Source organism: Procambarus clarkii, unplaced genomic scaffold, assembly GCF_040958095.1.
Source record: "Procambarus clarkii isolate CNS0578487 unplaced genomic scaffold, FALCON_Pclarkii_2.0 HiC_scaffold_1358, whole genome shotgun sequence".
Taxonomy (NCBI): Eukaryota; Metazoa; Arthropoda; class Malacostraca; order Decapoda; family Cambaridae; genus Procambarus; species Procambarus clarkii.
Genome location: NW_027190386.1, coordinates 19,781 through 35,307, shown reverse-complemented (window position 1 = coordinate 35,307; position 15,527 = coordinate 19,781). Strand labels below are relative to the sequence as shown.

Genomic DNA, 15,527 nt, shown 5'->3' with positions numbered 1-15,527 from the left:
CATGTTGGGGTAATCTACTCTACCATAGGGCTATGGATGGGGGGTGACACACCAATGTCACCCTTTTTTACGCTTACCATAGGGCTATGGATAGGGGTATAGCACCTCTGACGTATGATGATAGTGGAAATAAGGCTTACCATAGGGCTATGGATAGGGGTATACCTACACCATAAGGCTATGGATAGGGGTTGGTATGATTGGTCACGGATAATATCGGAATACGCCGTGTAATAGTGCTTACCATAGGGCTATGGATAGGGGTAATAGGCGAAATAAGGCTTACCATAGGGCTATGGATGGCATATATGGGGGTACCATAGGGCTATGGATAGGGTATTCTGGGGTTCTGTGATGGATTGGCCCTGGCGAATTGTTGCCTGGATCGAAAGCTACGGGTGAAAGTTTGAGAGTGCTTGAAACACTTTAAAAAAAGTGAATGGCACGCCTGACAGGATTCGAACCTGTGACCATCCGCTTAGAAGGCGGATGCTCTATCCAACTGAGCTACAGGCGCAATGAACACTATGATGTGTTTGACGTTGACGATTTTACCAAATGGTAAAAACCTTTGTCGAGCTGACTTTTTCATTGTTCGAAAAAATAGCGAGATCAAAATTTACCGATCGGTTTAGAAAAATTAGACTAAGACATCTCTATTTTTACCAACCGTTCGATAAAAACTATTATAAACCATGCCGGAGGCTGTGTCAACTACTTTTAACCATTTGATAAATCGTGTGATTTTTTATTGACCGTTCGATAAAACTTTTAGATTGTTTTACCAACCGTTCGATAAAATCCACAGTTTTTATTGACCGTTCGATAAAATTATATCGACTTTTTACCATTTGGTCAAATATGTTTTTTACCATTTGGTAAAATTATACCGTTTGGTAAAAAACACTAAAACGAAAAGTTTTTTCGATTCAATTTATATCGTACCATAAAAAAATTACAAAGTCAATAAAATATTTTGTTACATTTAAAACACTCGCCCAGGGTCGGCGTCTCACCCCCGGACTAGCCATTCGAACCTATAGTGTCATTATAGGGAAAAGTTTAATATATGTCAACCACATTTTTAAAAAAAAATATTTTGTTACATTGGCAAATGACACGCAGCTCCGGTGTTTGTCTCCCTGGTCTATGCCCTGCTAAAGTCATTATATGAAATAGTCCAGGTAATGTCAACATAAAAAAATATAAAATTAATAGTTGACATGATGAAATGATATAGGCATAATGACTCACATAGCAAATGACATAACATTATATAGAGGTAACGATCATGGCTTTTAAATTATTATCAGTAGGTAATCCGAAAACACTTAAAGGTGAAAAGCAAGGTTTCATGACCTATATTCTACACTTGGCACCGGCTGATTTAAGTGGCTATGAAGTGTGTCCTAAGCGATCTGCTGGCTGTACAGCGGCATGCCTTAATACTGCCGGCCGTGGTGGCATGTTCAAGAAAGGCGAATCTACTAATATAATTCAACAGGCGCGTATTCGCAAGACTAAGCATTTTTTCGAAAATCGAGATCAATTCATGCTTGATCTTGTGGAAGATATTTCCAAGGCAATCAAACAGGCCGACCGTAAAGGTTTTATCCCGGTATTCCGTTTAAATGGTACAAGTGACCTACCATGGGAAAAAATGCGGGTGAACGGTGCCCGTAACGTATTTGAGTTATTTCCGGATATCCAGTTTTATGATTATACCGCGGTACTAGGTCGCAATGTAGCAGATATTCCAAACTACCACTTAACCTTCTCTGCCAAGGAAGACAACCAATTGGCTGTACAAAAAGCAATCGATTTGGGTATGAATGTCGCCATGGTGTTTGATCAATTGCCTGAGTCATACCTTGGGCGTGAAGTGATAAACGCGGATGATCACGACCTTAGATTTTTAGACCCAGTAAATGTGATTTGTGGCCTTAAAGCAAAAGGCAAGGCGAAAAAAGATACTAGTGGTTTTGTAATCAAAACCGTAAACATTTAATGGTTGACATGGCATTATGATTATGGTTATAATGCCACCATACCAATTACACATAGGCAGAAATAAAATGACGTATCATGTTAGCAGTGATGACCGTGGCATTGAATTAGTAGTCGATTCATCTGATGATGGCGTAACTGTATATAGTTTCACCCGGCATTCGGATTGCGTCACTAAGCATGTTTTCGAAAACCTGGACGCCAAACAGTTTGATATTGCGCTCATTGATTACATGTATAGAAGTGATGCTGATTTAGATCATGAAATCGCATGTAAACAGGCCGCTTATGAGAATTGCGAATTTTGGGAAGTGGATGACTACAAAGCCGAGATAGCAGTATTACAGGCAGTCAAAACAGTATTGTAATCATATCCCGCCTAGTGCGGGTTTTTATTTTGTTACATATATAGGAGACGCCCACCCCCGGTGATTGTCTCCCTGGTCTATGCCCTGCTAAAGTCATTATATGAAATAAACCAGGACGGTGTCAACTACTTTTTATAAAATCTTTTTTAAATATTTTGTTGACATAGTGAAATGATATAGGCATAATGACCATATACCAAAACAAACATACATAGAGGTAAATGACATGGTTAAATTTGATACTAAACACTTCATGGTTGAGATCAACGGTGAACACGGTTTTTTTGAACACCATGAACACGGCGACAATTACGGTGGCGGCTTATGGTTCAATGGCCATGCCCTTGAAGACTATGACGGCGTGTTTGAATTGCCAAAAGAAATCATCAATGGCCTCCGCGAACATGGGTACAAGGTTACGGAAGATTTTGAATAAAAGTGATTGACAAATGACCGGACATCTAGTCCGGTTTTTTATTTTGCGCCGTACAGGAATAGCAGGCAGCTCCGGTGATTGTCTCCCTGGTCTATGCCCTGCTAAAGTCATTATATGAAATGAACCAGGCAATGTCAACATAAAAAATATAAAAATTAATAGTTGACATGATGAAATGATATAGGCATAATGACACCATAACGAGCGAGGAGATCGACATGAGTATCGTATCAGTATACCCGGATCACATCACGGTCAATGATGTGAAGTACAAAATACCAGTATGGGTGGTGGAGCACAATGCTACTGCCGACATGTATGGCACATTGACCCTTAATGAGGTATTGACTGGCGCGAATGACTTCGACCGCATCGAATCTCTCGGTGGTGATTTCCTCGAATCTGAGTGCTTTGCTGCCTATGCTAGTCATCACGGTATAGATGAGGGTGATGCGCTCATCCACAAAGTACAGGATGCTTTGTACGCTTGGTTTTCTGATTATAAGGGTGAAGAGAATTCACTTTGTTTTTTAGAGCCACTTGAGTAAAAATAATTGTTGACAGGTCATTGTATTCAAATTACAATGACCGCATACCAAATAAAAACGGGAAATAGGTTATGAAAACATTCAATCAGTTATCAGTCACTCATCCAGTGAGTGTGAAGTATTCAAACGGTAAGCTCATCGCAAAAGCTGAATATGGTTTGGATACGTACAGTGCTCGGGTAGTATACGATCATGCCCTCAATCGTGAAGACAATTACTTCAACGCATGCTTGGCAGTAATTGAGAAGGTTCCTGCCAATTCACTTGGACAGAAACTGGAACCAATGTCAGTGTTTGATGACATGTCAGGCAATGGTATGATTTTTGTTTGTGTTCGATCATAATAAACGGGAGCAATGGTCATGATTACGATTCAAGAAAAAGTGTTTGCTGACATTACCGCATTGATGAACTCATTTGGGTTTGACCCGGTCAATGTGGCAAAATTTTCCAACATGGGCTATATCAGCGTTCAGGTGTATGGTGTTGTTGCTGAACATGGTGCTGTGGAATATGACTTTCAGGGGGATCATATGACGTTCAAAATGTCATTCCTTGGTGAAGATGTCCCATCAAACCCAGGCAAGTATCACCAGTATTATGTGAAATTTTCTGACAATGAAGCTTATGCGAAGTTCCGTGCTGACCTTGAACGGGAATTGTCTATCCTACGCACAAAAATCATCAAGTAAGGAGTTGAAGCCATGAAACTAAAAGATATCTTATCACGTGTTCAGATGATTCTAATGAATGACACGTATTACATTGTAGACCAGGACAATCACCCATTTGATGATTATCCTGAAGACAGTTATATCATCGAGCAATGTAATGATGATGTCACGTATATTACGGTAGATCTGAATCAAGAGGTTGACCTGGCCGAGACATCAGACAAATATGGGGTGATCTCATACAAATTTAATGGACGTGTCAGTTGTAGTCATTCCGCAATGTTTTTTGTAATGACGCCTCATAATAGTTGACATTGATATTTTGGATGCTATAATACACTTACAGACCAACAAACGGGAATACTCCAATGAAAACAATCGAACTCAATCTTTATGAATTTAATGAACTGAGCAAGGCAGCACAGCTAGTTGCCAAGGATGAACTTCACTATCACATTGAAGATTGCGTACAATGGCGATGTGATGAAATTAAAGCATCATATGAAGCATTTAAACGCGCACTGTCTAGTAATCCGGTAACTGGCCGGGCACTAATCGCCAACAGTTGCCCATTCACTGGTGTTTGCTATGATGAGGATTTTATTGATCTCGTGCGCAATCATTGGTCAAATGATCGCAAGGTTCCGAATGTCACTGAAGTGTCAAAAGCCGCACAGCAGTTATACTCTAAATTGCGCACTGCCGAAATTCGTTATGTAAACAGTGATGAGCACATTCAAGAGATGTGTGTGGCAAATGATATCTACTTTATTGAAAGTGGCAAGATTTACGATTTATAAAAAATATGTTGACATGGTCATGGTATTTGGTTATCATGACCATATTGAAACCAAGAGGTAAATTAAGATGGCTAAATTAACATACGATCAAATTATTAATGGCGTTGATACTTGCTCTGTTATTAGCATTGACAATGTCAAGTATCGTATCAATTCATGTGAAGTTGATGAAGATGGCATGGTTGAATTATTAGATGAAAATTCAGACCATATGTATCTCAAAGATATTGATGACCTGATGGAGCGTGATGTCAAGTTCTTTAAACTTGGGGAAGTAGACCCATCTGAATTAGTATAACTCAAGTCACAAAACCGACAGCAATTTATTCCCGTTTATTGCTATCTGTTTGGCCCTGGTACCGCAATTCCCGTTGGCGTTACCAGGGTTTTTTTTATTTTAAAAAAATGTGTTGACATATAAAAATATCATAGGCATAATGACACACATAGAGACAAACAGATAATAGAGGTTTCCAAGTGGCTAAGATGTCAATCAATCAGCAACGTGTCATGGCGAAGATCAACGAATGCTTAGCTTTGGCTAAAGAGAAGTATGGGATTGAGACAACTGGAGTGGATATCCAATTCAATCTACGTGGGCATGCTTTAGGTCAAATGCGTGGAACGACGTATACTAATCGCTTGTCTGGCGATGTGGTTCATCGTGAAGTTACATTGCGTTTCAACAAAAGAGCAATTGAACTAGGTGGAAAAACATTGGAACACATGATCGATGATGTGGTGGCCCATGAAGTTGCTCACATGGTTTGTTACATAGACCCAGTACTTGGTAGCGACCACGACAGTGGCTGGAGAGCAGTGTGTATCGCATTGGGCGGCACTGGGGGCATCCGGTGGAATGGAAACGATGCCCCTGAATACAACAAAACATACGTGCGCCCGTGGGTATATAAATTACCATGTGGACGTGCGGTTCCAGTGACCACCACCCAACATAAGCATATCCAAGATGGTCGTGTCTATAGACTGAAGGACGGCGGTGGGGTAATTAGTAACGAGTGTCATTATTACAAGTCAACTGAACAACTTGAACCAATGTGATGATGAATGATGCCCGGGATCACTGGGCATCACAATAACACCGCGGCAAGTACAATCCACCAGGCGCTATGCCCGGATGAGATTATCCACCAAATGAAAATTAAAAACGCAACAACACGAATTGTTCGATACATAGGTATATTCCTGATTTTATGAATCCGATATTTTATCATATATTCAGATAAAATGCTAGTTGACAAACACGTGGCACAATGAGATAATGACCCCATAAAGATAGAGGATACCGACATGCGCCAAATTACAATCAATATCTGTCAATATGACGAGCTTTCTTTGGAAAGTAAACCCCGCGCGGAATGGGCGGCAACACAACATATCCGGGACAATTTCAATGATTCATTCATGATCCGTGAATTGAATCACAAAGCGATTATTGCTCTTGATTTACTGGGATTCACTGATATTAAGTTATTCACTGATCATATGTCTGATGATCGTGATTCACAGTTCGGTTTTACCGCGACAATGGCCGCGAACCCATCTACGGATGTTATCAATAAACTTGACATTGTCCGAGTAACCCATCACAACGAGCGGTTGAACATGGCAATCAACTGTATGCCACCTATTACCAGTCCAGTTATAGTCGAATACGCAAATGGCGTGGTCAAGTTTAAGGGAGTTCCACAAAAACAACGTAGTGTCTTTCGTGAAGCACTTACTATCATTTGCCACATCATCGCTATTAACTACAAAAATGCGGCATGTGATGCGTATTGTTCAATGAATGACATCAAGGTTAAGCTTCGCCATATCCAAGAAAATAATCTTGAATTTTACGAAAATGGAAATCTTTTTGAAAATAATGCTTGACACCATTTTCTGATAAAGCTATAATGACCTCATACCAAGACAAACACATAGAGGTAGAGGTCATGAAAGTATTCGTTTATTTCAACTTACATAAAAAATGTTTCTCAATTAAAGCTCTTGAAGGTGAGAATAAAGGACGGGTCGTTGCTCATGCCAAAGAGCTTCACTTGACTGATGCCACTTTCAAGGTATCTGAGGCAGGCCGCCAGCGTGTTCTTCGCACTAACCAAAAAAACGTACATGCTGGTGTAGTCGGTCAATGGACTGGAGAGCCAGTGGAAATGGATCTCGGGGACTTGTCAAATGTGACATATGACCCGCGCCGTTACACAAGTTTTGTTGAACGCTTCAGTGAAACTCCAGTTCACACAGCGAAAAAGGTTTGGTTAGAAAATAAACGAATCTTCGCAAATCTTTAAAAAATATGTTGACATGGTCATGATAGCAATCTATCATGACCTCATTGAAACAAAACACACATAGAGATAAATTGAAATGAAAGTACAATATAGCATCATGTATAAACTGCCCGGCAATTTTGATCTACAATTTATTTCCCTAGTCACGCCCGTAAACAACATACATGATTTTGCGACACTGCTCCATCAACAAATACGCAACGGCAACATTCCAGTTAATGCGAACATTGTCCACGTTTGTGTGGCAGAGTTCATCAACGAATAAAAATGCTTGACACGGTCATGAGAAATTAGTATCATGACATCATTGAAACAAAACACACATAGAGGTAACTTGAAATGACTTGCGAACTATTAACATTTGCTCAATCTTCTATCCACTTCAACACTGACACTGATACACCTGTTCAATTATGGCACGAATCTGGCCGCGAGGTGGTAAAGACTGAGATGACACCGGATGAACTGTCTGATCTCAAACCATACCTAATCGATGTGACTAAACGCACGTTCAACTATGGTGATGAAGTTGATGACTGCCCGATCTATGGTGTTCTTGCTCCTAGTTTGGAACACGCCAAAGCATGGATTTATAACCAAATGTTTGCGTATGAAGTTGAAGCAGAAACCATTCAGGACATCTATGATTGGGCGGAAGAAAACATAGATGAAGAAATGCCTGACTTTGTTAATTGTGGTGACATTTGGTACTCGGTTGACAATATCCGTGAAATCCCAAAATCTGATTTTGATGTAATGGAAAAATATTGTTTATTCCGTTTCAAAAACTTTTGGAATTAATTATTGACATGGTCATGGTAGATTGCTATCATGACCTCATACAAACACACATAGAGGTAAATTGAAATGACACAGATTATGGAATCGGTACAAGAGGGAATGGAAGTCCGCCTACGTGATGGGACTGTGGCAACGGTGGAATTCATTGCGTACATGCCTGATGACCTTCATGGGGAATATTCATATGTTGTGCGCCTTGAGGGCTATGAGGCAGCAACGTATACCGAAGACGGGGAATGGTGTGAAGACGAAAAATCAGGCAACGACATCATCGAGGTACAGGGTACATTATAACCAAAACATATTGACATGGTCATGATATATTGCTATCATGACCTCATACCAAATAGGAAAATATGTATGACTACTAAATTAGTTGGGGTAAAAGTATCACATCGTGGATCAGACATGTTCATGACAGTGGATCAATATGAATCAATGTCCAACGCATGTATGACACTAGACGACGAAGATGGCGAACAATATCGATGGGACACATTAGAATATTGTGATTATTGGAATGATGATCTCCACGAGGAAGACCCAGATTACTCATAAAATTACAAAAACAGGTTGACATTATGCTCAACCTGTTTTATTATGACCTCATAGACAAACACACATAGAGGTAAACGGAAATGGCTAATATCGTATTCAATGAAGTTACAATCACTCACAAAAGTGAAAACAAGTTAATCAAGCTGTTCAAGGCTGCCAATAAAGAATTATTGGATAGCGCCGTACCAATGCCAACACAGTTATCTGGTCATGATGCTTACCTCTGGCGGCTTGCCTTTTGGGGAGTTGGTGCGGAAGTTGATCCAATGGATACCAAAGCACATCTTGAGTTGGCGAATTACAACTATGGTGGCAAGAACACTCTAAGCCTAATGTTCCAAACACCAAACGCAGCACCCAAAGAATGGTTCACAACTTTGAATCGTATGGGCTTTGAAGTCGAAGCATACTTCTATGAAGAATACTATGACTTTTGTGGGTGCTATACAGATGGCAAGTTTGAGCAGTATCAAATTCTAGGCGGTACTGATTGGGTTAGACAAAACATCCCGGCGCATGTTGTGGATGAATTGGACTTAATCGACATGATGGCATTGGATGAGGAATAAAGTCATGCTAGGATTATTCCGCATCGATTCAGATGAGTGTACGTACTACTCTAAAGACATTGAGCTAATATTGCCCAATGTCGGGGATGAAACCTCGCAGGCATTTCAGGATTATCTCAAGGGTCGCTTTGAGATCACCGAGGAACAAATTCTTAGTTTGGCATGTGGTGATGAGATTGAAGTTGCTGAACACGGCAACCAATTTGCTGAGAAATACGTCATTGAAACATGCCCATCATTATATGAAATTAATACTTGACATGTAGGGGAGCAATCCCCTATAATGCCATCATAGACAAACACACATAGAGGTAACACAAGATGATGAATATTGACAAAATCGACCAACTGGCACAAGACATCGAATTGAGCGATAATATACTCACTTATCTAAAACACAGCGCCGTGGCCAATGTATTCGCCACCGTATCCCATCCTGAACATCCAGATGATGAATATGAAGCAGGTGCCAAAGTCTTTGACTGGTTAGTTGAAAACGATGGAAAATTTTCTAACATTAAAGACATGCGTATTAGATTTCAACAATTCACTGGTTCCACATTGTGTGTGTGGGCGCAATATGAGGATTGCGATCCATTGGTACTTACACATCAAGTTATGTGTGAATTTGATGCCGGCACAAACCAAGCATCAACAATTCTAGCCATCAATCAGCTAGAAAAGTTTAACTAAACACTTGACATATAGGGGAGCAATCCCCTATAATGACCTCATAGACAAAAACACACATAGAGGTAACTGATATGTCACTATCATTTAAACACAGCCTGGACAATGCTCAACTATTGTTTGACTTTGAAGAAACAATGGAAGATTACGACACTGATGTTTCAGGCTTCACTCACATCACTACAGTAATCGTCCGAGATGGTAAAGATATTGTTGGCACAGTTATCCGTGAGTGTGTTGTATCATTGTGTAATGGAAAAGCTTTGGTAGAAATCGAGGATGACAGTGATTACCTTGATGTCGAGGATGACAGCATTTTCGACATTGAAATCCCATCACTCACTGATGATGAAAAGGTAGCATTGTATAATGAATTTTACACTGACCGCAGTTATCAGTTAGGTTTTGGACATTGTTCAGATGTAGATCAATGTAAGAAAAATGTTTTTCAATTTTTAAAACATACTGCTTGACAATATAGTCAAACTATCTTATATTAAACACATAGCCCAACATTGGAGAACTACCATGGCTCAAACAATTTATGAATACGAAGTTCAAATTCGCTCACAGTACGGACACTGGTTCACTGTACGAATTTCGGCACCTGATCAACAACATGCCAAAATTATCGCAGAATCTCAATATGGTCGCGATAATGTTGGGACAATCGGTAACTATCTTGGGTAACTAATTTTTGTAAGTTGGGCACATGAAGTGCCCGATTTACTTTGGAGAGTAATAAAAATGTTACTGAATGTTGTATTTTTAGTGATCATCACACATGGCGGGTTCGGGTCGTCTGAAAGTATTGCGGCGACGACTATTCCACAAGCCAATTGGAGTGTATGTTCACGCAATGCCACTACATTGAATAAACGCGGCAATACGAACGCATATTGTGTGACTGGCGTATTGCCAAAAATTAACAAGAGATATACATGAAGATTGGAATTTTATGTTCACGTGGCCTAGGTGATATTCTCATCACATTGCCATTAGCAAAACATTACCACGACGATGGGTATGAGGTAGTATGGCCAATTTGTGAAGAATTTCATGGGTCAGTGAAAGATGTCGTGCCATGGGTAACATGGGAACCGATTACAACAGATAGCCGCGGTGACTTCTTTTTAGTCAAACCGGTTGAAGTTTTTGAAAAACATGGGCTATCTGAAGATGACGTTGTAAACTGTTATCACTATCTGAATACCATGCCGGAGTTGACAGACCCGGAATTGTTTAACATTTTAAAGTTCGATCAGTATCGTTACGCAATTAATGGTGTGCCATTTTTGAAAAAATGGGATCTCGACAAATGTATCGAGCGTAATCATCAGCGTGAAGTTGACCTGGTCAATGCCATTGACTTAAGCACTGATCAACCATATATTGTGATCCACCTATCAGGTAGTTCGGTGGAAATCAGTCCGACGATTGTTGAAAAATTGCCACTGGCACCTAATACCCGCATTATCAATGTCGAGGAATATCGCACAGACTGTATCTTTGATTGGTTGAGCGTGTTGGAAGGGGCATCAATGATCTTATGTGTCGACAGTGCTTTCGCAAATTTAGTTGATCAGATGAAGATCGAAGGGCCACAATTATACTGGATTCGCCGTTCTGCTTGGGATGCCACCCCGGTACAAGGATTACATTGGACTGTAGTTCCAACGGATTTACCAATCACTGAACCGCATCGAGTCAACCCGGCATTGGCCGCTGAAGCCAAAGCTAAACAAAATTCTTAATTGGAGAATATATCATGATTAGTAATAAAGTTTTATTATACATTGTTGGTGCCATTGTGTTAATTATGGTTGCTGTGATGTTCACTCGCCTATTTGTATCTGCCGTTGTGCTAATGGTATTTGGTGCGATCTTGTACGGTTTATACCGGGCATATAAAGCTGTGTCACCGCAATTCAAAGCCGGGTACAACAAGGGCAAAAATACTTGGAAAAAATAGTTGACATCATCTGATATATGTCATATACTATATCTCATTGAAAGCCATGGTGAGTTTTAAAAAAGAATTTAGAATTCACCAAATTATCTGTTGACATTATAGATAAATAGGACTACAATAGTTAAACGCTCCTTTAGTTAAATGGCATAACAACTGACTTGTAATCAGTAGTTGGAAGTTCGATTCTTCCTGGGAGCACCAATCGTTAAGTAGCTCAGTTGGTAGAGCGCGGTCACTCATATAAAGACCGAGGTCGTATGTTCAATCCATGCCTTAACGACCAACCCTATGCCTCTAAGATAATGGTATTCGTCGGGTCTCCAAAACCCTGAAATCGTGGTTCAAATCCACGGGGGCATGCCAATGCGGTGTTAATTCAGTGGTAGAATGCTGTCCTTCCAAGTCAGACGTCGCGAGTTCGAGCCTCGCACACCGCTCCATAATTAATTTTTATTTTCTGAAACGCATCAATAATTATAGAGGATTTCCGTGTAGTATTGTGCGAAAGTAGCTCTAATGAACAATCAGTATGTTCTCATAGCTACGATGAATCGACCAATATCCTGACACTATACACTGGAATCCATGAATGTTAACAGTTGACATATAGCAGGCAACTTGCTATACTGTTTTCATAGCAAGCGGAATGTTCCCTGCCATCGAAAGACAGCAGTTCTACATGAAGCTTTCATGACTTGAAACGGTCATTGCCTATCTAGTTACACGTGGCTAGCTATCAAAGTGTTAGGTAAGAATGTTTAAAACTTTTTGATTGATTCCACAGTGGCGCTGTGGTGACTAGCACGGAGTAGTGAGGCAGAGCAGGACGGCCGTGGAATTCGCTCAAAGTAGGAGTTCGCTACCTACCAATCAATAGAAAAAAGACCTAGTTTGCTGTGCGTGTTGCGACGAACTCAGCTACCTTTCGGCAATGAAGAACGCAACTATTCGTTGTTGGGTTTGGCTAGGCAAGGTGTTACCGATTTAGATACTTGGCAGAGTATGGTTGAATGCGCTGGCTAGTCGTCGAAAGACGATAAACCGGGGAGGCGATTGCCTCAATCGTTGGTTCGAATCCAACAGTATCTGAATTCTACAAATGGTCGCTACTAGGATATTCAAAAGTCTTAGTTCACCAACCCTCCAGTACAGGGGATATATGTAGTGGCGTAAGGAAGCATAGAGCGACCATCACCTGTGACGTGACTATAGGGTGACTGCTAGGAATAGTCTAGCACTCTATATTGAGAAATGAACGAAGGGTGTTAACTAGTGTTAGAATGGTGTACAACGTGCTAACAAAAAGTGATACGCGGGATTAGCTCAGATGGTTAGAAGCGCACACTAGATAAGTGTGAGGTCATTGGTTCAAGTCCAATATCCACTGTTCATTTCATCAATATAGTGATAGGATATATCATGATTGGCGCTATTGAGTTTGTTAAAATTGTAGGAATATACGAAGCTAGAGAGTTACTTCAACAGCGGAAATATAACACTGCCTACCTGTTTCATGAAGAACACACCGTGGACTTTGATGATCTAGAATCAGTTGTAGATTCTCATGATTTGGTCGATGGGTTTTATGGCCTATCACGGGCTAAAAAACTGTTGGATGAGAATACATTTGATGCTTCATACATTTCAAAGTCTGGTCATTACTTTCGCTATGGTTCACATGATGTTTATACTGTGAGAAATGGCGAGTATACCATTGTTCACGGTGGTATAGATTGTAATCAATTGATTCATGTAGACAGATTGAAGAACGCTATATCTGTTGTGGAAAAGAGCCAATGATTGAAATAAAACGACAGCCAGTGTTTAGAACGATATTCGCAGGTCTGGTACTGGTCATGTTATACTATATGACACGTTACGTTATTAGCGTAGAGGCTGATTCGGTAATAATGATAGTGGTTGGAATGTTAGTCATTCTACTAGATGTTATTATCGTGTGTGCTGTGTTATGTGTTGTTACTGTGTGGCTATGGTTGACGGTATATTGGTTATGTTCTTATAAAATAACCGACAGTTATATCGAATTCATCAAGAAAGGTTTCGATGGTCAATAGCCAGTGTTTAAAAGATTGATTGAATCCGCAGGCGATGCGGTGGAAGCTATCTCTAATGGTGAAGGAAGTAATCTGTCTTTAGTGCCGATAATGATATAGTTAAGCAAGGGTTCGCAACTTGCCAATCAATGTGGTCTAATCGGGGCAACTAGAGAAGTCTAATCCCGGCAACTAGACCAGACCATTCATATGCTCAATGGTCTTTAAAGATAGGGTGTATGCCCAGAGCCCGAGCTAGCACCGTTTATCGAGGTCATGGCATTAAGCGCCAAGTATCGATTTCTAGGAATCGGCTAGATGACTATCAGGAAAGACTGATACATCAATTTAAGTTAAAAATGGTGGGACAGGAATATTATGGCTGATAAAATTGAACAAGGGCCACGCCCAGGTTTTATTATCGTGTATCATAACTGGCGGGAGAAAGACCCCGCAACATATCAGACAGAAATGAACAATGCCAGATATGAGGGGATGATGCGAAGTGACTTTCGTAAGCCAATTATTAATAAATTCACATACGACAAGATTAGTATACAATTATCAAAACATTGTTGACACCGTGTTTTAAAATTGATATACTATGTAACATAAATTGGTGACATGAGCATTATTGGACTCGCAACAGCTCTCCTTTAAATGTGTTGATCTTCTGATCAGTTGCCAATTCATGGGCCTTTAGCTTAGCGTCCTAAAGCAACGAACTCATAATTCGTCGACCCTGGGTTAGAATCCCAGAAGGCCCACCATTAATACAAATTTTAGAGAAGCAAGCATTCTCTGGTATAGTCACCGTTACTAATTCTAGTGAAAGGTCTGGGACTGATCATCCCCACGTGAGTAACTCGAATCGCTGGAATTCGCGAGCCAGTGTGAAAATAGGGCGGGATGTGGAGTTCAATTCTCCGTGCTTGTTTCATCTAAAGTTTGTAAATACCGTAACCACAGGGAGGATTAACATGCCAGGATGGTTAAAAGAAGGTTGGGATTTGTAATATGCCAATCGATGAGCGCATTGTATACTCATTATTAACATTGGTAATATCTTCATTGATCGCTATATGGTTTTGTGTAGTATACATTGCGTTGTTTGGCTTTACAAGTATAGCAGAGATTGCTGTAGTTGGCATTATAATCACTGCGGTATCATGGTTATATTTTTTATTGAACGCCAATAAAATCATATCATATATTGACAATGCCAATCACTAACGGTATTATATCCTTAATTATTCACAGAGACAGTACATGACCACATTCAACGATTTACTTCAAATGCCAGTTGAAGCAACATGTGATTCAATCAACTTTAAATTCTTCTATGACTGGGGAATATTCAATGAAGAATTAATGAATTACGATACTGATAAAATGAAATCTGACAATCGCGTCAAGGTCAATTACATCAAGTACTTTGATTATGATGGACGTCGTACATGGGAGTTGGGTTATATTTTGTTTGATGATGCTCCTGTTTTGTTTTTCCGTGGAGCAGGGCGTGAGGGTCGGGATTCGTATGATCATGTAAAAGTCAGCAATGAGTCATTTCATAAACTAGAAAATTATATTCGTTCACTGTGTGAATTCGGTACTGAATGTGATGATGATCATGTGCTGTCTAGCCTTGATGAAGATGCCACATACATGATTGAATTTTATGGTCAATCTTTATTTGGTGAATTTAACAGATACTAGTTGACATAACACCGCTATT

At 40.0% G+C, this 15,527-nt stretch overlaps 2 non-coding genes across 2 annotated transcripts; one reads left to right on the top strand and one right to left on the bottom strand.

Annotated features, from left to right (window-relative positions):
• Positions 1-443: 443 nt before the first annotated feature.
• TRNAR-UCU (transfer RNA arginine (anticodon UCU)) lies at positions 444-517 on the bottom strand. Its single transcript has one exon. It is a non-coding gene; the product is annotated as a tRNA-Arg (tRNA).
• An 11,586-nt stretch (positions 518-12,103) lies between these two features.
• On the top strand, positions 12,104-12,175 carry TRNAG-UCC (transfer RNA glycine (anticodon UCC)). The gene has a single exon. It is a non-coding gene; the product is annotated as a tRNA-Gly (tRNA).
• Positions 12,176-15,527: the final 3,352 nt, after the last annotated feature.